At 42.3% G+C, this 26,086-nt stretch overlaps 1 protein-coding gene and 1 long non-coding RNA gene across 8 annotated transcripts in view; one reads left to right on the forward strand and one right to left on the reverse strand.

Annotated features, from left to right (window-relative positions):
- LOC143804992 (uncharacterized) overlaps positions 1-26,086 on the forward strand; it is a 309,321-nt gene that overhangs the window by 209,404 nt on the left and 73,831 nt on the right. The gene's annotated exons all lie outside the window — the stretch shown is intronic.
- LOC143809267 (uncharacterized) lies at positions 14,531-17,339 on the reverse strand. The gene is made up of 3 exons (XR_013222188.1): positions 17,262-17,339; positions 16,034-16,174; positions 14,531-15,939 (listed from the first exon to the last, which is right to left on the reverse strand). It is a non-coding gene; the product is annotated as an uncharacterized LOC143809267 (long non-coding RNA).

The raw sequence follows: 26,086 nt of genomic DNA on the forward strand, positions 1-26,086 counted from the left end.
TTGCGCCATTTCCTGTTGCTGCGATAAAAAAAAAAAAAAAAATCACATACTCACCTCTCGTCGCTCAGGCCCCCGGCACTTGCTATATTCACCTGTTCTGCGTTCCACCGCCGAGCGCCGCTGTGTCTTCCGCGTCCTCTACACTGACGTTCAGGCAGAGGACAGCGCGCAGTCATCGCAGTCACTGCAGAGGACACGGAAGACGCAGCGGCGCCGACTGTGGAACGGGGAGCAGGTGGATATAGCGCACGGAGTTATACTCTCCTGTTCCTAGCGTGGTCCCTGCACATCTGTTCCCTGACGCCGGCAGCTTCCTGTAGTGAGCGGTCACATGGTACCGCTCATTATAGTAATGAATATGCGGCTCCACCCCTATGGGAGTCCATATTCATTACTGTAATGAGCGGTACCATGTGACCGTTCACTACAGGAAGAAGCTGGCGGCGCCGGGGAATAGACGTGCAGGGACCGCGCCAGGAGCAGGTGAGTATTATTACACAGCTCCACTCCCCCACCCCTGCCGACCCCTGGGTATGACTCGAGTATAAGCCGAGAGGGTTACTTTCAGCCCAAAAAAGTGCGCTGAAAATCTCGGCTTATACTCGAGTATATAAGGTATCCATTTTTTAAGACGCATTGTTTTATGTTGAGTTTTCATTAGACTGTATATAATTCTATAGTTTTCCCGTCTCCCATGACAGCACACCTGAGAGAGGTATCTGCCCAGTCAGGACAGGAAACCTACTGAAATAAAAGGGCGGTACCTCTCCCTCGCTTCAGTTGGGTTTCCTGTCCTGATGGGAACCCTTGTGCTGAAACACGGCGGTTTTGATAGAAGATCCACTTACCCGCTCCTGTCCCGGCACTGGAAGCACAGGCAGGGCGCCTGTAGGTCGGCCTTCAGGAGACGGTAGCGCCGTTCGCAGATCCCGTGGGGCTCTTGCGCACGTGCGGGCGTCGGTCCAGCACAGTCCGGACTCCTGGGGCCGTTCTCTGTCTGCCACGCCGCTCTCTCCCCCTCAGCTGGGCGACTTCCGGGCGTGCGGCTGACGTTGTGCGCAAGGTACGCTGGGAATGGGCGTGCCTGCGTGACGACAGACCGGCGCGCCGGATCCAAGATGGCGGCGCCCATGGAAAGAACGCCGGTAACGTTACAGGCTTCCCGGCGGTGTTCGGGAGGGGGAGAGGAGCTTAATGGTCACCGGAAGAGGTGGGGAGCACTGAGGAGGACCCTTTATTAAGGGTAAGACAACGCTAAACGTCGCTCATTCCCATACAGCTGTTCCAGAGATGGAGGATCGTATGGAGCTTCAGCAGCAGCAGCAGCAGCCATTACAGCAGCAGCAAGAGCCCTTTTCAGGTGATACACCTGCTCACCAGCGTACTAAAATGGATAGCCGCTCGACTGGAAGGAGTGGCAATCGTCCTGGACGGTCGTCTCAGGATTCTTCTACCTCCAGGGGAAACATTCCCCGTGCTCCTAGTCCGCCTCGGAATCCGGTACCGTTTATGGTCAGCGGGTGGTGAGTGATCTACGTGAATGTCACCCTGGCGGTAATGGGCTACATTTTCTGTTTACTTGGCAGGCGCCGAGGAAGGCTAGCTCCAAGACAAAGAATAAGGAATGTGCCCTCTGTAGAGTTCCGTTGGCAGTCCAGTGGCAGAAGAGTCTTTGTGTAGATTGCATCCAAAAGACTATCCAGGAAGAGACCCCTGACATTGCTTCTAGTCTTAGAGCAATAATCAGAGCAGAAGTAGAAGGCTCTGTTAAAGCAGCCCTTAAGAAAAAGGGTAGTAGAGACCTAGAACCAGTTTCTGTTTCCGAGTTTTCTCATTCTGATGAGGAATGTCAGGAAGAACCATTATCTCCCGGCTCCTCCTCGTATTTTTTCCCAGCCTGGGTAAACATCTCCCCCAGTCATTGGGCTCTGAAGGTGGTCAAAGACGGCCTAAAAATAGATTTTGTTTATCCACCGCGACAGACTTTTGTTTCAACACCCCAAAGGAAAACCCCGGAAGAGCAGCTAGCCTTGGAAACAGGTATTGGAGCTGGTATCAAAACATGTTCTGGTAGAAGTCCCGGGGGAAGAACAGGGAAAAGGTTTTTATTCCCCTCTTTTTTTGATAAGAAAGCCAGACGGATCACTAAGAACTATTGTCAATTTAAAAAATTTCAACCAATTGGTAGTAAACTGTTCCTTCAAAATGGAGTCTGTGAATACAGCGATAAAACTCTTGTTTCCACAGTGTTTCATGGCAGCTATCGATTTAAAGGACGCCTACTACCACGTCCCAATTCATCGAGACTTTCAAAAATTCCTAAGGGTAGCAGTTTATGTCCAAGGTTGTCTCAGGCACTATCAGTACGCTGCCCTCCCATTTGTCAATAGCGCCAAGAATTTTTACCAAGCTGATGTCAGAGGTCATGTCCTTCCTCCGCTCCCGGAACGTGGTAATAGTTCCGTATCTAGACGACTTCCTGATAATAGGGAATTCAGCGGCACACTGCCTGTCACAAATAAAAGAGGTTACGGCGACGCTAGAGTTGTTGGGGTGGAAAATAAATCTCGCCAAATCAAGATTGACGCCGGAGCTAGTTCAGTCCTTTTTAGGCCTAGTTCTGGACTCCAGGCGTCAGCTTTGTCTCCTACCAGAAAACAAGCTGGTCAAAATTCAAAATCTTGTGGAGGCAGCAATTCAACACCCGGTAATGACATTGAGGAAGGCAATGTCCTTGCTGGGTTCTCTAACGTCCTGTATACCCGCAGTAAGATGGGCTCAGTTCCATCTAAGACTGTTGCAGTGGGAGGTCCTGTCTGCACAAAAATGGTTAAAAGGGCATTTAGAGGGCAAGCTATGTCTTTCATTGGAGGTAACAGGTTCCCTAAAATGGTGGGCAATAAGAGATCATTTGGCGTCGGGGGTCCAGTGGATAACTCCAGTAGAGCAGGTCATCACCACAGACGCAAGCGGTACAGGATGGGGGGCGCATTTGGGAACTTTCAATTCAGGGGTCCTGGTCCCATCAAGAATCACAGCAGGTGTCAAATTTAAGAGAGTTATGGGCCGTAGAAAGAGCTGTAAAACACTTCCTTCCCATCCTTCAAGGTCACCATACCAGAGTCATGTCGGACAATCGCGCAGTGGTAGCATATATCAACCACCAAGGGGGACGAGATCCCCTTCCCTAATGAAGTCAGCATCTGTCCTCCTACAACTAGCAGAGCGCCACCTACTATCCCTCTCTGCTCTCCACATAAAAGGGGTCGAGAATACAAGAGCAGACTACCTAAGTCGCAAGACACTGAGGCAGGGAGAGTGGTCTTTAAATCCTTGGGTGTTTCAACAGATAGTGCAGGCTTGGGGCTTACCTGTAATAGATTTATTTGCCACTCTAAACAACAGGAAAGTAGAGAGTTTCTGTTCGTTAGACCCGAAGGAGGAACCTTTCGCGGTAGATGCTCTTCAAATTCAATGGAATTTCAGTCTCGCTTATGTGTTTCCACCGATAGCGATGATTCCAGCAGTGGTGAGAAAGATCAGAATGGAGCAAGCGAGGGTAATTTTGATTTCTCCATTTTGGCCGAAGAGACCTTGGTTCTCCCTCCTGAGACAAATGTCTATAACCAATCCTTGGATTCTACCAGAGATTCCGGACCTGCTAACCCAGGGCCCAATATGCCACTCTCAAGTGAAGGGCTTCCATCTTGCAGCCTGGAATTTGAGAGGGCATTACTGAGTAGGCGGGGGTTTTCACCAGGGTTAGTCTCCACCTTGTTAAAAAGTAGAAAACCAGTAACATCGAGAATTTATGGGAGAACATGGAAAAAGTTTCTGGATTTTTCAGGGCAACCTTTGGGGGACGAGTTTCCTGTGGGTACTATTTTAGAATTTTTACAAGCGGGTTTACAACTGGGGTTGGCAACTAATACGCTTAAGGTTCAGGTGTCGGCATTAGGAGCCTTATATAATTGCAATCTTGCCTCCAATAGGTGGGTGTCCCGCTTTATTAAATCCTGTAGTAGGTCTAGACCAGTGGAAATTCAGAGAGTTCCCCCGTGGGATTTAAATCTGGTGTTAGATGCCCTAACCAAAGGTCCATTTGAACCCTTGCAGGAATCATCGATAAAGATACTCACTCTTAAAACGGTGCTTCTGGTAGCATTAACATCAGCCCGTAGAGTGAGTGACTTGCAGGCCCTGTCTGTCTCCCCTCCTTACACGCAAATTTTTGATGACAGAGTAGTACTCAGACCAGATCCGGCATACCTTCCGAAAGTTGTACTTAAATTCCATAGAAGTCAAGAGATTGTGTCACCCTCTTTTTGTAATAATCCTAAGAACCCAGGGGAGGCGAAATTTCATACACTGGATGTAAGGAGAACTATTTTGCAGTACATATCCTTGACTAGTCAGTGGAGGAAGGATCAATCCCTATTTGTAGCCTTCCAGGGTAGTAGAAAGGGATATGGTGTATCCAAGGGTACTATTGCTAGGTGGACTAGGGAGGCTATTTCCTTATCCTATGCTTCCTGTGGCGCCCCGATCCCTGATGGCATCAAGGCTCACTCCACCAGAGCTGTGGCTACTTCCTGGGCAGAAAAAGCAGAGGTATCGATAGATCAAATTTGTAAGGCCGCTACCTGGTGCCAATATTCAAAAAGGGGACAAAAACTGAACTCGGTAATTATAGGCCAGTAAGCTTAACCTCTACTGTGGGTAAAATCCTGGAGGGCATTCTAAGGGATGCTATAATGGAGTATCTGAAGAGGAATAACCTCATGACCCAGTATCAGCACGGGTTTACTAGGGACCGTTCATGTCAGACTAATTTGATCAGCTTCTATGAAGAGGTAAGTTCCGGACTGGACCAAGGGAACCCAGTAGATGTAGTGTATATGGACTTTTCAAAAGCTTTTGATACGGTGCCACATAAAAGGTTGATAAATAAAATGAGAATAATGGGGATAGGAGAAAATATGTGCAAGTGGGTTGAAAGCTGGCTCAGGGATAGGAAACAAAGGGTGGTTATTAATGGAGCACACTCGGACTGGGTCGCGGTTAGTAGTGGGGTACCACAGGGGTCAGTATTGGGCCCTCTTCTTTTTAACATATTTATTAATGACCTTGTAGGGGGCATTCAGAGTAGAATTTCAATATTTGCAGATGACCCTAAACTCTGCAGGGTAATCAATACAGAGGAGGACAATTTTATATTACAGGATGATTTATGTAAACTAGAAGCTTGGGCTGATAAATGGCAAATGAGCTTTAATGGGGATAAATGTAAGGTCATGCACTTGGGTAGAAGTAATAAGATGTATAACTATGTGCTTAATTCTAAAACTCTGGGCAAAACCGTCAATGAAAAAGACCTGGGTGTATGGGTGGATGACAAACTCATATTCAGTGGCCAGTGTCAGGCAGCTGCTACAAAGGCAAATAAAATAATGGGATGTATTAAAAGAGGCATAGATGCTCATGAGGAGAACATAATTTTACCTCTATACAAGTCACTAGTGTGACCACACTTAGAATACTGTGCACAGTTCTGGTCTCCGGTGTATAAGAAAGACATAGCTGAACTGGAGCGGGTGCAGAGAAGAGCGACCAAGGTTATTAGAGGACTGGGGGGTCTGCCATACCAAGATAGGTTATTACACTTGGGGCTATTTAGTTTGCAAAAAGGAAGGCTAAGGGGTGATCTTATGTTAATGTATAAATATATGAGGGGACAGTACAAAGACCTTTCTGATGATCTTTTTAATCATAGACCGGTGACAGGGACAAGGGGGCATCCTCTACGTCTGGAGGAAAAAAGGTTTAAGCATAATAACAGACGCGGATTCTTTACTGTAAGAGCAGTGAGACTATGGAACTCTCTGCCGTATGATGTTGTAATGAGTGATTTAGTACTTAAATTTAAGAGTGGACTGGATACCTTTCTGGAAAAATATAATGTTACAGGGTATATATATTAGATTCCTTGATAAGGCGTTGATCCAGGGAACTAGTCTGATTGCCGTATGTGGGGGGTCGGGAAGGAATTTTTTTCCCCATGGTGGAGCTTACTCTTACCACATGGGTTTTTTTTTGCCTTCCCCTGGATCAACATGTTAGGGCATGTTAGGCTATGGGTTGAACTAGATGGACTTAAAGTCTTCCTTCAACCTTAATAACTATGTAACTATGTAACCTGGTCCTCTCTGTCTACCTTCTTTAGACACTACCGGCTAGATCTATCCTCCTCGTCTGACCTTACCTTTGGTAGAAGGGTGCTACAAGCGGTGGTCCCTCCCTAAGGTGGTTCTTTCTCCAAAAATCTCTCGGGTGTGCTGTCATGGGAGACAGGAAAACACCAAGGTTACTTACCGGTAGCCGGTTTTTCCGGAGCCCATGACAGCACCTGTATATTCCCTCCCTTCTTTTTTCACCCTTTGGTGCGCACTTTTTAGCTGGGTGTATTTTGTTATAATTATTATGTGGTGGTGGATTGCCATGTACTAACCAAGGGGGCCTCTCATGCTCTGAAAACCAACTGAAGCGAGGGAGAGGTACCGCCCTTTTATTTCAGTAGGTTTCCTGTCCTGACTGGGCGGATCCCTCTCTCAGGTGTGCTGTCATGGGCTCCGGAAAAACCGGCTACCGGTAAGTAACCTTGGTGTTTTTAGTCTATATGACATTAATATGGAAACCAGCATTTAGAAAAGTTTCTCCATCAGGCAGTGGATTCTAAAGTGCTGTCATCAATATATGTGTCCCACCAGCCCTTCTGTGTAATCAGTGCCCGCACCAATTGCCAAGAATGAAAGGAGATAGAATATTCTAGGATATGTGTAGTTTGTCATGTACTTTTTCTTTAGTTTTTGATGCAACCTGTGAAAAATATTCTGACGGTCTCAATAATGAAAAAAGTTTTTTTTCCTAGATTATATACACGTGTTGGCAATTTTCTCACCTGTCTTGATGAGCGGGTGCCTTGCAGTCAGACAGCATTTTAGGGTTCCATATCTGTCTCATTTTCATTTTCTGGTATTTTGATGACAACCGTAACACAGTCTTCATCGTTATTCCTTTTGTCAAAAAAAAAAAATAAATGAGCCATAACTTACTACATTTATTTCAACTAATTCCATCAGTATCAGATGGCAAATGGATTCATAAAATTGACCACAGACAGGAGCCATGATTCTACTGCGAACAGTGCGTGTTAATTTTTTTCTTGAAACCAATGAAATGGTTTTTACATATAAATACATTTTCCCCTTTATCTTTCCACCAGAAGGAAAAAAGATATGTACAGGTCCTTCTCAAAAAATTAGCATATAGTGTTAAATTTCATTATTTACCATAATGTAATGATTACAATTAAACTTTCATATACTATAGATTCATTATCCACCAACTGAAATTTGTCAGGTCTTTTATTGTTTTAATACTGATGATTTTGGCATACAACTCCTGATAACCCAAAAAACCTGTCTCAATAAATTAGCATATTTCACCCGACCAATCAAATAAAAGTGTTTTTTAATACCAAACAAAAAAACCATCAAATAATAATGTTCAGTTATGCACTCAATACTTGGTCGGGAATCCTTTGGCAGAAATGACTGCTTCAATGCGGCGTGGCATGGAGGCAATCAGCCTGTGACACTGCTGAGATGTTATGGAGGCCCAGGATGCTTCAATAGCGGCCTTAAGCTCATCCAGAGTGTTGGGTCTTGCGTCTCTCAACTTTCTCTTCACAATATCCCACAGATTCTCTATGGGGTTCAGGTCAGGAGAGTTGGCAGGCCAATTGAGCACAGTAATACCATGGTCAGTAAACCATTTACCAGTGGTTTTGGCACTGTGAGCAGGTGCCAGGTCGTGCTGAAAAATGAAATCTTTATCTCCATAAAGCATTTCAGCCGATGGAAGCATGAAGTGCTCCAAAATCTCCTGATAGCTAGCTGCATTGACCCTGCCCTTGATGAAACACAGTGGACCAACACCAGCAGCTGACATGGCACCCCACACCATCACTGACTGTGGGTACTTGACACTGGACTTCAGGCATTTTGGCATTTCCTTCTCCCCAGTCTTCCTCCAGACTCTGGCACCTTGATTTCCGAATGACATGCAAAATTTGCTTTCATCAGAAAAAAGTACTTGGGACCACTTAGCAACAGTCCAGTGCTGCTTCTCTGTAGCCCAGGTCAGGCGCTTCTGCCGCTGTTTATGGTTCAAAAGTGGCTTTACCTGGGGAATGCGGCACCTGTAGCCCATTTCCTGCACACGCCAGACTCAGTCCACTGCTTCCTCAGGTTCCCCAAGGTCTGGAATCGGTCCTTCTCCACAATCTTCCTCAGGGTCCGGTCACCTCTTCTCGTTGTACAGCGTTTTCTGCCACATTGTTTCCTTCCAACAGACTTACCATTGAGGTGCCTTGATACAGCACTCTGGGAACAGCCTATTTGTTGAGAAATTTCTTTCTGGGTCTTACCCTCTTGCTTGAGGGTGTCAATGATGGCCTTCTTGACATCTGTCAGGTCGCTAGTCTTACCCATGATGGGGGTTTTGAGTAATGAACCAGGCAGGGAGTTTTTAAAAGCCTCAGGTATCTTTTGCATGTGTTTAGAGTTAATTAGCTGATTCAGAAGATTAGGGTAATAGGTCATTTAGAGAACCTTTTCTTGATATGCTAATTTATTGAGACAGGTTTTTTGGGTTATCAGGAGTTGTATGCCAAAATCATCAGTATTAAAACAATAAAAGACCTGACAAATTTCAGTTGGTGGATAATGAATCTATAGTATATGAAAGTTTAATTGTAATCATTACATTATGGTAAATAATGAAATTTAACACTATATGCTAATTTTTTGAGAAGGACCTGTAGTTCTGTTCTTTAGAGACTCATACTGTACAAGATAAATCACTGCATTTCACCATGGTACACCAACAACCTGATCGTTCCTGATCCTAGATTACTTGGTTACTATTGTTTTTTGTTCTGTTATGTTTTCCTTCTCTGAACACAGATAACAGATAACACGCTAGTGCTTAAATATGCATCCAAATGATGGTGTTTAAATAATTAAAGGGGATGTCTAGGTACTTGAAAAGATATTTTGATGTTTGACAAATAGAAAATAATTGAACTAACTGATAGAATTCTGTAATCAGCACAGATTACTTGATTTGAGATCTATGTTTCTTTCCACTTCCAAGTTCGTTCTGAAACATTTGCAGTAGAGTTTCGACCTCTGTGTGGTTGGCTGTCCCCTTATAAGTATTATATTCTGCCATCTTCCCAAACTATGAGGACCTCAGGGAACAGAGACACACATTATAACCGTTTTTTTAGTCCTGACAATACAGTCCAGAATGCGATACTGCCATCAATTAACTCCCAATTCCCTAATTGCTTATTAATAATTTTAATTGATTTTCTATAATCCCTCCAATCAACCTTAGTCCCTTATAATGCAATGAATTACATCTTGATCTTAAACTTATGTTTTCATGGTGAAGACAAAAGCAATATAAAAGTCCCATACGTCTTTGATATCTGTCAGCGATCCTCCACGGTCTTTTCCAACCCCCACATGCTTGTGCACAGATGGTTCATCTATGGATAGGGGAAAATAAGCCTCAGCCAGAGAAACTTCCTGCGGCAGCTTATCTCAATGGAGAACCAAAAGAATGTAGCAGGATAGTCGGGACGTCCCAAGGTATATTAGATGGTTGGCTAATTCGGCTGTAATTGGCACATTCGAGCCTACTGTTATAGGAGTATATGGCCTTCTTTCCATGTTATTTACTGATTTAGCTCCTTATAAACCTTTAATAGCTGTCAGCTGAATGATGTTTCTGCCAATTGTTTAGACGAAGTAAAAAAAAAAAAAAAGTCCGAAACGCGCGTTGAGGAGTGCGCTGTGCCAGGACTGTGACAGACTTCCAGGTATATACTATAGACATTGATCCCATTGGAATCCTAGTTTTGCACCTTAGTTTAATTGCATTGACCAATTAACAATTCACTCTCATATATATTTCTTTGGTTTCACATTGAAGGTCTCTTATCTCACTGCTAGCACCTCACTTTAAGCATTTGTTCCAATTACACACTGTCCTATAATGTGATTCAATACTTTTATCTGTTATTCGTTAGATTATTTTTGAATATTTTTCCTTGGGTTCATACTAAAAGTATTTAGCAATAATAATTTTTTCATCTTATACCTTCTGGTCCGTCATAAGTACACATTGTTGTAGTGTTATTACGGTAATCCCTTATCTGAGTTTTACCTGTGCACAGGTACTTCTTTTTAACTTGTTTTAATACTATTTTGCCACATGTTTAAATATAGGTATTTTATCTGGATTTTTTATGGTCCGGCTTTATATATTTCCTCCTAAAGTTGGGGATATTTTTTTTGCTTCACCTTAATTGAGTGGTTTCCACACGCTTCTGAAAAGTACTCCTGGCAACATTAATATAAACATATATTTTATATCATATACCGGTATATATTTCTTGAGTGTGTAATAACTCACAGTTCCTTAGGTATACTTCTTAGGCCATGTGCACACGTTCAGGATTTTTCGCGTTTTTTTCGCATTTTTTCGCTATAAAAATGCGAAAAAAACGCTAACCTATGCCTCCTATTATTTATAGTGTATTCCGCATTTTTTGTGCAAATGTTGCGATTTTTTCCGCGAAAAAATCGCATCGCGGATAAAAAAGCAACATGTTCATTAAAAATGCGGAATTGCGGGGATTCCACACACCTAGGAGTGCATTGATCTGCTTACTTCCCGCACGGGGCTGTGCACACCATGCGGGAAGTAAGCAGATTATGTGCGGTTGGTACCCAGGGTGGAGGAGAGGAGACTCTCCTCCACGGACTGGGCACCATATAATTGGTAAAAAGAAAAGAGTTAAAATAAATAATAGTCCTATACTCACCTTCGATGTCCCCGGAGTGTTCCCGCCTCTCACCGCTGCATGCTGCCGCTTCTGTTCCTATAGATGGTGCGGTTCAGGACCTGCGGTGACGTCACTGTCTTGTGATTGGTCGCGTGACCGCTCATGTGACCGCTCGCGACCAATCACAAGCCGTGACGTCACCGAAGGCCCTGAACCACGCCGGCATCTATAGGAACGGAGGCTGCAGAGGGTGAGTATAACCATTTTTTTATTTTTTTTATTATTTTTAAACATTCTATCTTTTACTATAGATGCTGCATAAGCAGCATCTATAGTAAAAAGTTGGTCACACTTATCAAACACTATGTTTGACAAGTGTGACCAACCTGTCAGTAAGTTTTCCAAGCGATGCTACAGATCGCTTGGAAAACTTTAGCATTCTGCAAGCTAATTACGCTTGCAAAATGCTAAAAAAAACCACGAAAAAAACGGAAAAATAACGCAAAAAAAAAAAATGCGGATTTCTTGCAGAAAATTTCCGGTTTTCTTCAGGAAATTTCTGCAAGAAATCCGGACGTGTGCACATACCCTTATTATTATTTAACAATTGTTTAGCCGGCAGCTATCTTGCTCTATTTTCTCTGCTTCAGTGTTATGTGAGAAAGCCCTTTCATCTGTGGCTTATCTTTTACTTTGTTTGATACTGTTATTGACCCTTGTCATATTTTATCTAAAATAAACACAAGAATAAAAAAATGAAAACAAAAAATGAAGAAATAATTGTCAATACAATGTCATCTGGGTTGTCCAGTTAACAGTAGTTGTTGCTTTGTGTATCTTTGAACGATCTTGTGTTACCATTTGTATTGTCATTTTATTACTCTTTATATATAGTCTTCCAGACATAAGCAGCATAGGCCAATGTGGAGGCCTGACAAAATTTCAGTGACTAGCTCTCTCTTCCTATCTTCTCACTGTCCTTTCTGCCCATATTAGGTTAGTGGAATGCGGTATGTCAGGGGTTGAAGGAGTCCAGTTTTCAGCCTGGGAAAACCAACTGTGAGTGATGCCCAAAAATAAAATCTGTTCAGGAAAAAAACAACAACAATATTACCCAGCGATCTGGTCTGTACAGCATAGCAGAGCTGGTGGTCACGCATGGCCTCAGCTTTGTTGGTCAGGACAAACCAGTCATGCTTTAGATATTAAGAACAGGCCAGGTTTGTTGACAGAATATATTCGCAGAAACAAAAAGGGAAGCTGTGCTGCTAAGTGTCTCCGAAGTGGCCTCTTAGGGCAAGAAAATGTGCTGTCAACAGCTGTTGATGATGTCTCTGGTCATCTGTACAGAGAGATATTTAAAGGGAATCTGACAGTAAGGACAGAGACCCTGATTCCAGTGCTTTAAGTGCATGTAAACAGCTCTTCTGAGAATCCAATATACAATAGGAGACCAGATGAGGTGTGGATATGTTGTCAAAAACTCATCCATACTGCACCTGGTCTCCTATTGTATATTGGATTCTCGGCAGCTCAGTTTTAAATCTACTTTAATCTCCAAATTTACTTACTATCTGTTTGGTGGATCTATAGCAGCCATCTTTGCTTACAAGTAGTGATGAGCGAACGTGCTTTGATAACATTTGAGCATCTTTGGCGTGCTCAAATAATATGTTTGAGTCCCTGCGGCTGCATTTTTCACAGCTGTTAGACAGCTGCAACACATACGGGGATTGCCTAACATAAGACAATCCCCGCACATTTTTGCGGTTGTCTAACAGCTGCAAATCATGCAGCCTTGGGGACTCGAACATATTATTCAAGATACTCGTTATCTGAGCACGTTCGCTCATTACTACTGTTATTTTATAATTCCCTGCTCATATGTGATTTTTTTTTTCTCAGATCAGACTGAGAAAAAAATTGCAGCATTTTGCGATTGGCCATGTATATCAAATGAGACTCGCCAATGCAAGACAATGGGAAAAAATTGCACGGCACATGGACCATGTGTGTGCCGTCCGATTTTTATGCACCCATCTTTTAGAAAACCCGACATTTCATTACCAGAGTACAGTAAATCCACAGTGTGACCCGTCAAAGTAGAATAGATAGATGTCAGTGACATTTATGTAATTAGTGCAGTGCGTGTGTAGTTTAATGTTCATGTATTTAGCTAATAATTCAATAACTCAAGAAATAAATGGTGTGGGGAATCCTGAAATTTTATTAACCAGCTGGGGGTAGATGTTTATTGCCTGGGAAGGAGATAATAAACATGAAACTTCCCAGGCTATTAATATCAGCCCACCGCTGTATACTTAACTTTTACTGGTTATTAAAATGGGGGACCCCCCCCCCCAAAAAAAAAAAAAAAAGGCTTTGCGCCCCCCCCCCAAAAAAAAAAATAAATAAATAAATTAATAATCAGGTAAGGTTAGGCGGATAGCTGCAGACTGATGTTAATAGGCTAGGAAGGGGCCATGGATATTGGTTCTCTCCGAGACTTAAAAACTTCAGATCTCATCCACACCAGAATTTATGCATTTATTAGATACGCCAATTCTGGCGCTTAGCCTCCGCTCTTCCCTATTCGCGGTGTGGTGGCAAGTGGGATAATAGTATTGGAGTTGATGTCAGCCTTGTATTGGCAGCGGACATCAAGCCCAGCAGTTAGTGATGGAGAGTTGTCTATAGGACACCTCCATTACTACCCCATAGTTAAATTGTAAAAAAAAAAAACACACAGTCTGAATAAAGTCCTTTATTTGAAATAAACACTCTTCCCCCTCTTTTACCCATTTAATTTAAAAAAAATGAAAAATGAAAAAGCAAAGTGATACCTGTCTGACAAGAAGATAATCCACCAATGCCCATGTCCCCTGTAAAAGACAAAAAAAAATAAACCACTATATTCCTCACCTGTCCGAAGAGATGATCAATGTCCTCCCGCAGTGAATCTAGCTCTGCTACATCTAGATGCCAATGTGAAAGTTGGCATAATGCGAGCAATTGGCCTAGCATCCAGCAGAGACTTTGAGCCGAGCTTGATAGCGCAGCATCAGTGTCTCGCGGTGCCGTGATTAAAGTGAGCAGAGATCATAGCCAATAAACTCTGTTCAACTCACTGATGTCACCGCTAGCGCTGTGAGAACTTTCTCACGCTAGCAGTGATGTTAATCATGTAAACGAAGTCATGGTACCGCAAGAAATTGATGCTGCGCTATTACGTTACACACAGCTCGGTGTTTCTGCTGGCTTTCCAGCTGAACGCTCGCATCTTATGGATGTGCCATGTCTGGGGCAGCTGAGAGCTGATATATTTAGTCTGGGAGGGGGCAAATTTACATGGCCCCTTCCTAGCCTATTAATATCAGCACACAGCTGTCTGCCTAGCCTTTGTTGATTATTAATTATAGGGGGCCCAAAGCCAATTTTTCTTGGAGGGAGGGGGGTTCTCCATTTTCATAACCCGCAAAAGCAAAGTATACAACTGTGGGCTGATAGAAATAGCCTGGAAAGCTCCATGTTTATTACCACCTTCCCAGGCTATAAACATATGCCTTCATCAGTTGGCTTTCCCTCGGCTGGTTATTAAAATTGCGGGTAACCCCATGCCATTTTGTTAGATAATTTATTTATGACTTAAATACATGTACAGTAAGCTGCACACTCATAGCAATGATTATATAGCTCACTCACATATTTCTGTCTACCTACCTATCTATCCAAGGATATTTTGTTAGAAAGCTGTCTTTAAATGACAGAGAATTACTCTATGTAACAGCAAATGTTAAAATCGGATTGCATACGCATATCATACGGATGATATGCTGATGCTAGGTAAGAAAAATCACATTGTATTCGCATGACACTTGCATGACACACGCCAACTTTTCAGGAACATCAGACTGATTTTATTAACACTGATGAGTATGAGCCCTTATATTGTAATCCGGATAAGGCTACTTTCACACTTGCGTTTTCTGCTGTCCGTCGTGGTGCAGCAAAATGACGTATCGATGGACGTCATGAAAATAGAGAGAGAGAGACTTTTTCTGGATCTGAAAATCCTTTCTACGTCCATAGACTTCCATTATATCTGTCAGCGGACAGCACAGGATGCATCGCTGACCGATTTTCCGACGTGCAGAAAAAAACGTTCCTATGAACGTTTTCTTCGTACGACGGACCACTATTTTCCGACAGATCCAGTGCACAACGGATGAAACGGATGGCTATCCGTCACAATCCGTCGCTAATACAAGTCTATGGGAAAATACAGGATCCTGCAGATTTTCAAAAAATGACAGATTGTGACGGATTCAAAAAAACGCAAGTGTGAAAGTAGACTTTGACCCTATTGCGCCTCTTTTCATTCCAGTTTTTATCTACACACCTGATTCCAGCAATGTAACACTTAGCTTACTGGTTAAAGCAAAAGCATTTGTGAATGAACATGTTTTATCTGCTTCAGATCTAGCAGAGCTCTGAATGCTGAGCTACAGTATGTATAACCCCACCCACACCACTAATTGGCAGCTTTCTGTCACTATACAATGTACACAGAAAACTGACAATCGGTGGGGTTGTGGTTGGACCAGGAGGCACGAGACAGCTTGTCCTCATGATAATCTGCCAATGAAACACTGTTCTGTAATGAAATGACACAAAACAGCCTAGTAAGTGACACATTGCTGGAATCAGGGTCTCTGCCCCTACATTATGCTGCTGTCAGATTACATGCCAAAAACCCAGTGACTGATGCCCATTAAGACACTATAGATACATTCACACATGGATTTTGATTTGTGTTCCGCTCTAAAATCCACATTAAAATCAGCAAATTTACTCTTGTTGTCGTTCAATAGCAGTCTGAGCCGTTGTTCCTACATGGAGAAAGAAGAAAGTGGCTCATCTCCTCTGAAACCAAAATAATTGGGCATTGAAATTCCAACAGCTCGATCCTTTTCTCCCTCGACATCATCAGTAAGGAGATGTTCGGCCGGTCCCATTGAAATCTGCGGGTTCAAACAATTTTCATTTAACATGTATGGGGGACTTTAGAGTCTTTACTTGGTTGATCATCCATATACGCGTCTGTCTGATACGTACACACTAAAAGTAAACTTGTTTTACACTCCATATTTTCTAGTTTGTAGTGTAGCACAACTTGGTTACAATTTTTTACTTTGCTCTGTTGCCTGAGACGGCTCCCTTACGCAAACATGTCTTAAGCTCTTCTTTCAGCTTTGCCTATATAAACAAAACAAAAGAAAAAACTTGTAAACTTTTGAACTTGTTTGAGTTGTTTCTTTGTGGTTAAATTTTGATATAGACAGCTATTTTATGCAGAGAGATTCTGTACAGAGTTGGTATGTAGCACATGGATCACTGATTATTCCAGCATGTTGTACTCCTAACCCTACGTTCTGCTGATAGCTTTCTTCTACTTTGATATGATCAGATACTCAGCATGGGGATGTGTATTGTCCATACACCTTTTAGTATTGGGGGAAGATGTACTGGTCATGTAAAGGTAATCTGTCAGTTTATTCTTCCTAAATACACACTTTGATAGAGACCTGTCCATCTAGCCGAGCAGGCGGGGAGGAGAGGTGGGGACTTTCCCTGCCTTGTGGACTACTCATATTGTTCCCAGTTTGGCTTTTGACTAAGCGTTTGCCTGAAATGTTGCATCATTTCAGTGTAGAACATCGATGTTAGTAATGTAGAAGCAGGTCTCTGGTTTATGCTCCCTGTGGTTTGGGCAGCATGACTCTGCAGACTGGTTTCCTTTAATCAGAAAGGGTGGGGTGCTTGGTTCTCTGCCTAGAGATAATTTTTTTTTGTTTTTCATCATTTAGAGTTTTGCAATTCATTACATCTGTGTCAACATTAATCACTGAATTGAAAGCCAAAGAAGAATACTTTTAGTTCCACATTAATAGTAAATGTTCTAGACAAAAGGTCCTAAAATAGTGATAAAATTGTAAATTGAGTAGAGGGTATTTGCAGAACTACCTCCACAGTAAAGGCTGAGTCACACACAACTTTTGATGACGTAGCAACGATCCCGCTAACGATCTCGTTATATGTGACAGCGACCAACGATCAGGCCCCTGCTGGGAGTTCGTCGGTCGATGGGAATGATCAGGACCATTTTTTGGTCGCTGATCACCCGCTGTCATCGCTGGATCGGCGTGTGTGACGCCGATCCAGCGATGTGTTCACTTGTAACCAGGGTAAATATCGGGTTACTAAGCACAGGGCCGCGCTTAGTAACCCGATATTTACCCTGATTACCATTGTAAAAGTTAAAAAAAACACAGTACATACTCACATTCTGATGTCTGTCACGTTCCCCGGCGTACACAGGGTTAAAACTGCTTTCGGCAAGAGCACTGCTAATATGCATGCGCTGCTGCCGAGAGCTTCCCTGCACTGACTGTGTCAGCGCCGGCCGTAAAGCAGAGCACAGCGGTGAAATCACCGCTGTTACTGCCGGCGCTGACACATTCAGTGAAGGGAAGCTCTCGGCAGCAGCGCGTGCATATTAGCAGCGCTCTTGCCGAAATCAGTTTTAACCCTGTGGATGCCGGCGGGGGACGTGACAGACATCAGAATGTGAGTATGTAGTGGTTTTTTGTTTTTTTTTAACTTTTACAATGGTAACCAGGGTAAATATCGGGTTACTAAGCGCGGCCCTGCTCTTAGTAACCCGATGTTTACCCTGGTTACCCGGGTGCTGCAAGGGGACTTCGGCATCGTTGACGACAGTTTCAACGATGCCGAAGTCGTTCCCCTGATCGTTGGTCGCTGGAGAGAGCTGTCTGTGTGACAGCTCCCCAGCGACCACACAACGACTTACCAACGATCATGGCCAGGTCGTATCGCTGGTCGTGATCGTTGGTAAGTCGTTTAGTGTAACGGTACCTTAATGCGCCTCATACACATTAGACTAATGATGGCCGAAGACGCTTATGTCTACAACTTCAACCTGCAGTAACCACCGAGCAACCTAACCACTGCACGACCAGCTCTATCCTTACCTACTGTATCCTCACCCATCCCTTGTAGATTGTGAGCCCTCGCGGGCAGGGTCCTCTCCCCTACTGTACCAGTTGTGACTTGTATTGTTCAAGATTATTGTATTTGTTTTTATTACATATATATATATATATATATATATATATATATATATATATATATATATATATAATACACACACCGGTATACACTGTATATAACCTACAAGAGATATAGAGTACAAAGTCGAAATATATATAAAAAAAATAGTAATTTTATTACACAAAATAATATTAACAATAACTCAAATTATAAGAAAAAGGTGATGGACAAGTGGCGCACAGTGTCAAAAATATCCATTGCACGACTCCACACTTTAAAGTATCAGGCATGGGGTAAACATTGTACAAATAACACATTCCTTATAGTAATATGGCATGTAACAACCAAGCTGTAAATATTGGTCACCTGCCAAAGGTCAGGAGACCAAAATAGTACAGAGAAAAAGGAAATGTCCACATAATCAGATAATTACACCATGATATATAATGAAATTAGGGACAATCCCACAGATATTTGTGCAATAAATCAAACCATAAAAGGTATAGGTACGCAAAAGGACATCTCACACATAATACCCTGTGTGTGGTAGTGCAATGGAGGACAGCCCCAACGCGCGTTTCCTTCTCACATGTAAAGCGCCATGGAATAAATGGCACTATAATAATAATATGTATGGTGACCCTTGGACATACGTTTTTCGCTGGATCAGTCGCTGGGCGGTTTTTTGCCGGACAGGAAAAAAAGTTCCTCTGTACGTTTTCTCCGTCCGCCGGAAACAACTTTTTTGACAGATCCGGCAAAAAACAGATGAAACGTGTGGCCATCAGGCAAAATCCGGCGCTAATACAACTCTATGAGAAAAAACGGATCCATTTTTTTTCAAAACTCGCCGGATTGTGCCTGACTGCAAAAACCTGATGTGTGAAGGTAGCCTAAATCTATTGCTGGACTTGTCTTTGAACTAGATATATGCTATCCTCATACACTCTAGCAGGGTGTGCAATGAGACATGCAGCTAAACCCCCTGTCTTCTTTAAGAAAAGAGGCTGTAAAATTGTAACCTTCTTTTATTGATTGCAGATGTGACAGGAAAGGGTGAAACTATAGAATACAATAACAGGAGCATTTCAGAATATATACCGTATTTTTCTGACCATAAGACGCACTTTTTTTCCTCCAAATGTGGGAGGAAAGTGTGGGTGCGTCTTATGGTAGGGATGCAATGTGGAGAGGGGCAGCAGCGAGTGGGATTGCACTAGGAGGCAGAAAAATGTCCCTGCCCGGCTTCAGGAATCAGCCCTGGGGAAACCACATGGTCCCGATCATTAAAGTGCAGTGAATATTCATTAGCTGCTTCCCCGCCCACCTGTCAGCTGAGCAGTAAGTCAGGAGCAGCAAATGAATACTCCTTCACAGGGGCACACATGGTTTCCCCAGCGCTGGATTTCTGCAGCAGCTGGGGGAGATCTGTGTGTCTGGTGGAGGAGGCAGGGGCCAGAGGGGAGACACAAGATCGCTGCATACCTGCCTGGGCTGTGCTGGATGCTGAGTGCTCCAGCACAAGGACCTGTGTGATGTCATTGTAAAATCTTAATGAAATATTATTATTGATCACTTAACGTATATACAGAGTTCAATTAATGAGCCAAAGCTTTAGGTAGTGTGTGAGTCAGATATTCTGGGGATCTTGGCTTACATCTGTTCTCTGCATGTCAAAGCTAGAGGATACTTGACAAGTTGAGCTATAAGTGGACGACTAAAGTTACTTGTAACTAACAAACAAGATATATATTTAGGTATTATGGAATGAGGTAATGTACAGAACCATATTCTGGAAGCTACTAGGTTCTGCTAATATGGTACGAGCTATGGACATAGCGGTAGATCACCTTATGTGGTTTTGAGGTAGAAAAATAGTAACCAATGTAAGTCTATGGGTCAAATAGTATATAAGGAAGACCCAGCTCCAGTATGATTCAGATCTCTCATTTCTTGAGACTCTCCACATGGACGACCACATCATACCACAAGACCATATGACCATAGACCATATCAATGCTTGCTTTCTCTTTCTTTTTAATCTAATACTTAATTTTGTGTGCTATGAACTTATAATTTACTTTTTCTTCATTTTTGTAATCACTTTTTGAATGGACATTAAATAAGTTTTGTTTTATCCACACAATTCAATTTTGCTTTTCTTCTCTATCCTCACTGTATTATACTTGAAAAAGTAAGGAAGAGTTATTTTTTCTAACAGTCATGAAGAGGGCGGGCTGGAGCTTCACATGGCAGCAGAGCCCTCCCTCTTCTGATGTCATCACAGGTCCTGCAGACACCACACTAAAATCTGCAAGCTTACTCCTGTGCTGTGGAGAGGCAACAAGAGGGAGCGCTCTGTAGGGTCATGGGATGGGATGCTCCAACATTTTACCTCACCACAGTATGGCTGGCTGCCACGATTAAATGGTTAGTCACTACAACACACAATAAAGCACTCTGCCACTCCTGTGGTGAACTATAACTCCCAGCATGCCATAGGATCTGCAGGACATGCTGGGAGTTATAGTTCTCCAAATGGGATCTCAAAGCAGCACTCCAGTGTTATTTTTCAGTGCTTGAGTGGTGCTTTAAATATAAGCCCTGTGCCCCCACTCTTATACTCACCCTCCAGCATCTTCATATAGTACTTCACAGACACCACACTGGTCCCGCAGCACAATCTTCTACCCGCAGCTTCCAACATAACATACTATTATATATAATAACACATACAATAGTATGTTTATGATATTAAATATTTTACCACCTTTTTTGCTTCAAATATTTTTTTTCCCCTATTTTCCACCTCTAAAACCTGGGTGCGTCTTATAGTCCGGTGCGTCTTATAGTCCGAAAAATACGGTAACTGCACAGAGCATGAAACACATAGTCTACAATGCACATGTAACATGAGATAATATACAAACTGATGATATGTATTACTACTTAGTACAACAAACGCATTGATAAACACAAGATTATAACACATAGATAGTGCTTACCAACTATGCTTAGAGCAGGCTGTTTAAGGAGCATGAAGAACACGAATGGTGTAGTTTCTTCTAAGACACATGGAGGAATAATGGCTGCTGTTCCCTTCACAGTATAATATGCAAAACACGGCACTCTGCTGGATGGTGAGATATGGTGCTCAAGTAGGGTCTCCAACCCGTCAATCAATGTATACAATAAACTTGGCACTCAAATCGGTTGTAAGATGAAGTTAATTAACTTCATCTTACAACCGATTTGAGTGCCAAGTTTATTGTATACATCGTTCCCTTCACAGTGTCATAATAAGACCATAATGCAACAGGAACAATACACACAAAAAATACAATGTCTGTAATAACGGAGACATAAAAAAAATGACTAGACTTTCTAGACAGCTATTATATGGCTGGACAGAACAAGATACGTATGCATAAAAATAGTATGGGTGGGGTGAAATCATGCGAACAGATTCCCTATAAGGGGTTAAAGTTGAACAATTCATAAAATATTCACTCTCTTCTTTGCCTTATAGCCAAAATAATATTCTGACTATCCTAGTGACTGTCACTGGCTTCCTGCTGCTCTTTTCTCCTGTAGAAATTTCTGATGCTTTCTTCACCACGAACACCTTTTTACAATTAAAAAAAAAAAAAAAAAAAAAGCTTCTTTGCTGTGAAAGTTAAGACCTAATGATGTCATTTCTCAGGAAAAAAAATAGCCGTTTAATATATCCCCTACAGATGCATGGCTGTTGTGAAATGCATTCAGTCAGCACACATCTGGATGAGGCAACACAGGAACTTCTACCGTAGAACGGATGAACGTGTTGAAAGATGACAACTGCATGAATTCCTGACGAGAGATAATATGACCCCTCTTGCTCATAATGAGGAGTAGACGCCTCTCACCATAAGTGCTTTGTCCGCCTTATGCCCCGAAGATATTTCACTGCATGTATACTCAAGCGTCTTTCCTATGCCCCCCTTAGAGATTGCTGTAAAAAAGCTCCATGTAATGAATTTCTCCTCTGGTCCATTGTAGTGTAATCCTAATATAAGCGTGTCCGTTTAAAAGTACAACTCCTTTTTAGTGAGCAGAGAAAACTTGTTTTGTGTGTACTGCTCATAAGAGATAGCTCCTCTTCCTGCCAAGGAGGGAAAGAACAATTGTTTGACATTTTTGTTACTTATCAAACAGAATCCAAGCCTTTTTTTTTACTATATTAGGACATGGTGTGGAAGCTCTGCTCTCACACTGTACATTTCACCCTACTGTATATTCGCTTTCGTCTGTAGTCCTCCAGTCTTATTTTTAACATTTGTAACTTAGTCTCCAGTGCTGGATTTTTTTTTTATTGAACCATGTTGATTATTTTGGGCATACTATTCTCATAACTACGTTAAGGTTTTCTAAAAACAGACGACACTGCAACTTTTTCTTTCCCTTCTACATTGTGTAATCTCATTGAAAAGTAGTAGACCTTGTTAAAAATGACTGACATTCATTAGAAGACATGTTCTTTTCTAGGAAAACATAGTTGGCTTCAAGTATTAGCCTCTTTAGTGAGGGTCACTTACACACAGCGCCTAAATTATGGATAACAGACACTAAACAACAGCCATTACAGGATCCATATGGACTTTACCACACAGTTTTTTAAGCACTGAAGGGCATAAAAACTGTTGTTGTTTTTCCCCCACTTGATGAGCCTGTCAGCACTTGTTCAAATATGGCCATAATGGCTGTTTAGGCGCTTTTCTTTCAATAATAATTATGCTTTTTCTTATTAGGCAATCCAGTATGTCAGTCATGAGAAATCTATTATAGAAACCATATGCAAATCAGGCTAGAAGACCACTGATGGCGTGTCTGTGCATTAGGAAGAAGCAGTCAGTGTGCTGACATGGCCCCAGTGAACTTCCAGCCTGATTTCATATGATTTCTATCCCAGATTTCTCTTGACTGGCACATCAGATCTCTAAAATAAAAGTAATTTTTCCTTTGTTACAAGCACCTATACAGCCATACCGCTACTATCGTATGTAAAGACGTATAGACAGGTTCTCCACACTATGCCCCATCTTTGGGGTGAGTTTCTTTGGTTTATACTTATTTTTCAGACCCAGATAAATTCTATGAAACCTATTCACCTGGATAATCCATAAGTTGGACAATTTTATACTGTCTTACCTTCCCTAAGCAAAATAGAAATTGAATCCACGTACAGTATATCGAAGTTGTAGCAAATCCACTCCATTTTTTACTGCATGTGAATATATGTGAATTTCATAACATATTGGCTTATTGGCTTGTTTAATGTATTATCAATGTCCCAAAATAAGAAGGAAAGAGATGGAGTATATATGAGTGTTTATGGTTGCTCTTTATTTTTTTGTAGGCTTTTTTTTACCTTAACAAAGCACAGATCCACAATGTTGAACTTTGTAATTGTGTCTCTACTTTGTACAATAAAGGCCCCGTCTCACATAGCGAGATCGCTAGCGAGATCGCTGCTGAGTCACAAGTTTTGTGACGAAACAGCGACCTCAGTAGCGATCTCGGTATGTGTGACACGTACCAGCGATCAGGCCCCTGCTGCGAGATCGCTGGTCGTGTCGGAATGGCCTGGACCTTTTTTTGGTCGCTGAGGTCCCGCTGACATCGCTGAATCGGTGTGTGTGACACCGATCCAGCGATGTCTTCACTGGTAACCAGGGTAAACATCGGGTTACTAAGCGCAGGGCCGCGCTTAGTAACCCGATGTTTACCCTGGTTACCAGCGTAAATGTAAAAAAAACCAAACAGTACATACTCACCATCTGATGTCCGTCAGGTCCCTCGCTGTCCGCTTCCTGCTCTGACTGAGATCCGGCCGTACAGTGAGAGCAGATCACAGCAGTGACGTCACCGCTGCGCTCTGCTCTCACTGTACGGCGGCTCAGTCAGAGCAGGAAGCAGACGGCGAGGGACCTGACGGACACCGAAAGGCGAGTATGTACTGTTTGTTTTTTTTGGTAACCAGGGTAAACATCGGGTTACTAAGCGCGGCCCTGCGCTTAGTAACCCGATGTTTACCCTGGTTACCCGGGTGCTGCAGGGGGACTTCGGCATCGTTGAAGACAGTTTCAACGATGCCGAAGTCGTTCCCCTGATCGTTGGTCGCTGGAGAGAGCTGTCTGTGTGACAGCTCCCCAGCGACCACACAGCGACTTACCAACGATCACGGCCAGGTCGTATCGCTGGTCGTGATCGTTGGTAAATCGCTATGTGAGACGGGGCCTTAACTCCTTCACTTCTACTTGGGATAGACTTCAAGGAGAGAGATCCTTTTTGAAGTTTGTAGTTAGTTATCAGTGTTTGGTTCACATGGTCTTTCTCATAGTATTATCTGATCCTCCCCTTTTCCTGTGTACTATTTACGATCTTACCACACCATGTCATTCTCCATTAGTGCCATGCTCTTTTAAGGCTGTGCACACGTTCTTGTTTTTTCGCGATTAAAAACGCTATAAAAACTCGTTAAAAACGCATACATTATGCATCCTATCATTTAGAATGCATTCCGCATGTTTTGTGCACATGGTGCATTTTTTTCTGTGAAAAAAAACGCATCGCTGTAAAAAAAGCAGCATGTTCATTAATTTTGCGGATTTTCCGCGTTTTTCCCGCAATTCTATGCATACGCACAAAAACGCACAAACGCGTCAAAAACGCATGAAAAAACGCGGAAAAAAAAGGCATGCGGTTTTCTGGCAGAAATATCCGGTTTTTGTCAGGAAAATTTCTGCAAGAAATCCTGACGTGTGCACATACCCTAAGGCTAGAAGAACTATATTGTTCCACTTTACTGAAATCATGAAGGTGCTCTTCGACATTAGATTTGGTCAGTAGTTCCCGCCAGCCTTTAGGTCAGAACCCGGATTGAACAAGTTGGATTTTTACTTGTTTAATCCTGTTACATCACATGTATATTTTTTGTCAGTTGCTCATCTTTGTTTTAGTCGTTCTGTCACCTGAGATGTGTTTGGAAATCACAGCATGTTAGTTAATGCTGAAGATGTCAATGCATATTTCACCCTCGGCAGTGGGTAAAGTGAAATGAGTATAATGTCCGTTTTTATGCTGCAGAAATTCTGCCTGTGAGAGACCACAGTGAGTATAAGATGCAGTCAATAGATAGTGGCAAAAAGAAAAATTATTTAAATAAACAAAATTTTCTGGCAGTTTTTCTGTATTATAGAACCTCTCCTGTAACTAATCTCCCTATAATAAGACTTTGCTATTTATTTTCATAGACGAAATGAGTTTCAATCATTTTTACCTGTATGTATAATCTCAAATTGTCATGTTACATTTATTTAAGTAATCATGTGATGGGGTCTTTGGCTGATCTGAAACAGATTTCCTTCTATAGCATATTTTCCAGGAACTCCCTAGTCACTGTTATGTTATGATATAGTTGTCTTCTATTTGTTAATCTATAAATTGTGTATTCTTTCTTTATTCGGTTCATTTTATTCACATTATTATTATTACTTTTTTTGCATTGTGCAATATCTGCCAGGGCTTGCTTTGTACTCACATGCTCCTAAGGGTATGTGCACACGTTCAGGATTTCTTGCAGAAATTTCCTGAAGAAAACCGGAAATTTTCTGCAAGAAATCCGCATTTTTTTTTTTGCGGTTTTTTTCCGTTTTTTTCGCGTTTTTTTAGCATTCTGCAAGCGTAATTAGCTTGCAGAATGCTAAAGTTTTCCAAGCGATCTGTAGCATCGCTTGGAAAACTGACTGACAGGTTGGTCACACTTGCCAAACATAGCGTTTGACAAGTGTGACCAACTTTTTACTATAGATGCTGCTTTTGCAGCATCTATAGTAAAAGATAGAATGTTTAAAAATAATAAAAAAAATAAAAAAATGCTTATACTCACCCAGACATCTCAGCGGCGTCCGTTCCTCTTCCTATAGCTGGTGTGTGCGCACAGGACCTTCCGTGACGTCACGGTCACGTGAGCGGTCACATGACCGCTCACGACCAATC

This window comes from Ranitomeya variabilis, chromosome 2 (assembly GCF_051348905.1).
Source record: "Ranitomeya variabilis isolate aRanVar5 chromosome 2, aRanVar5.hap1, whole genome shotgun sequence".
Classification (NCBI taxonomy): Eukaryota; Metazoa; Chordata; class Amphibia; order Anura; family Dendrobatidae; genus Ranitomeya; species Ranitomeya variabilis.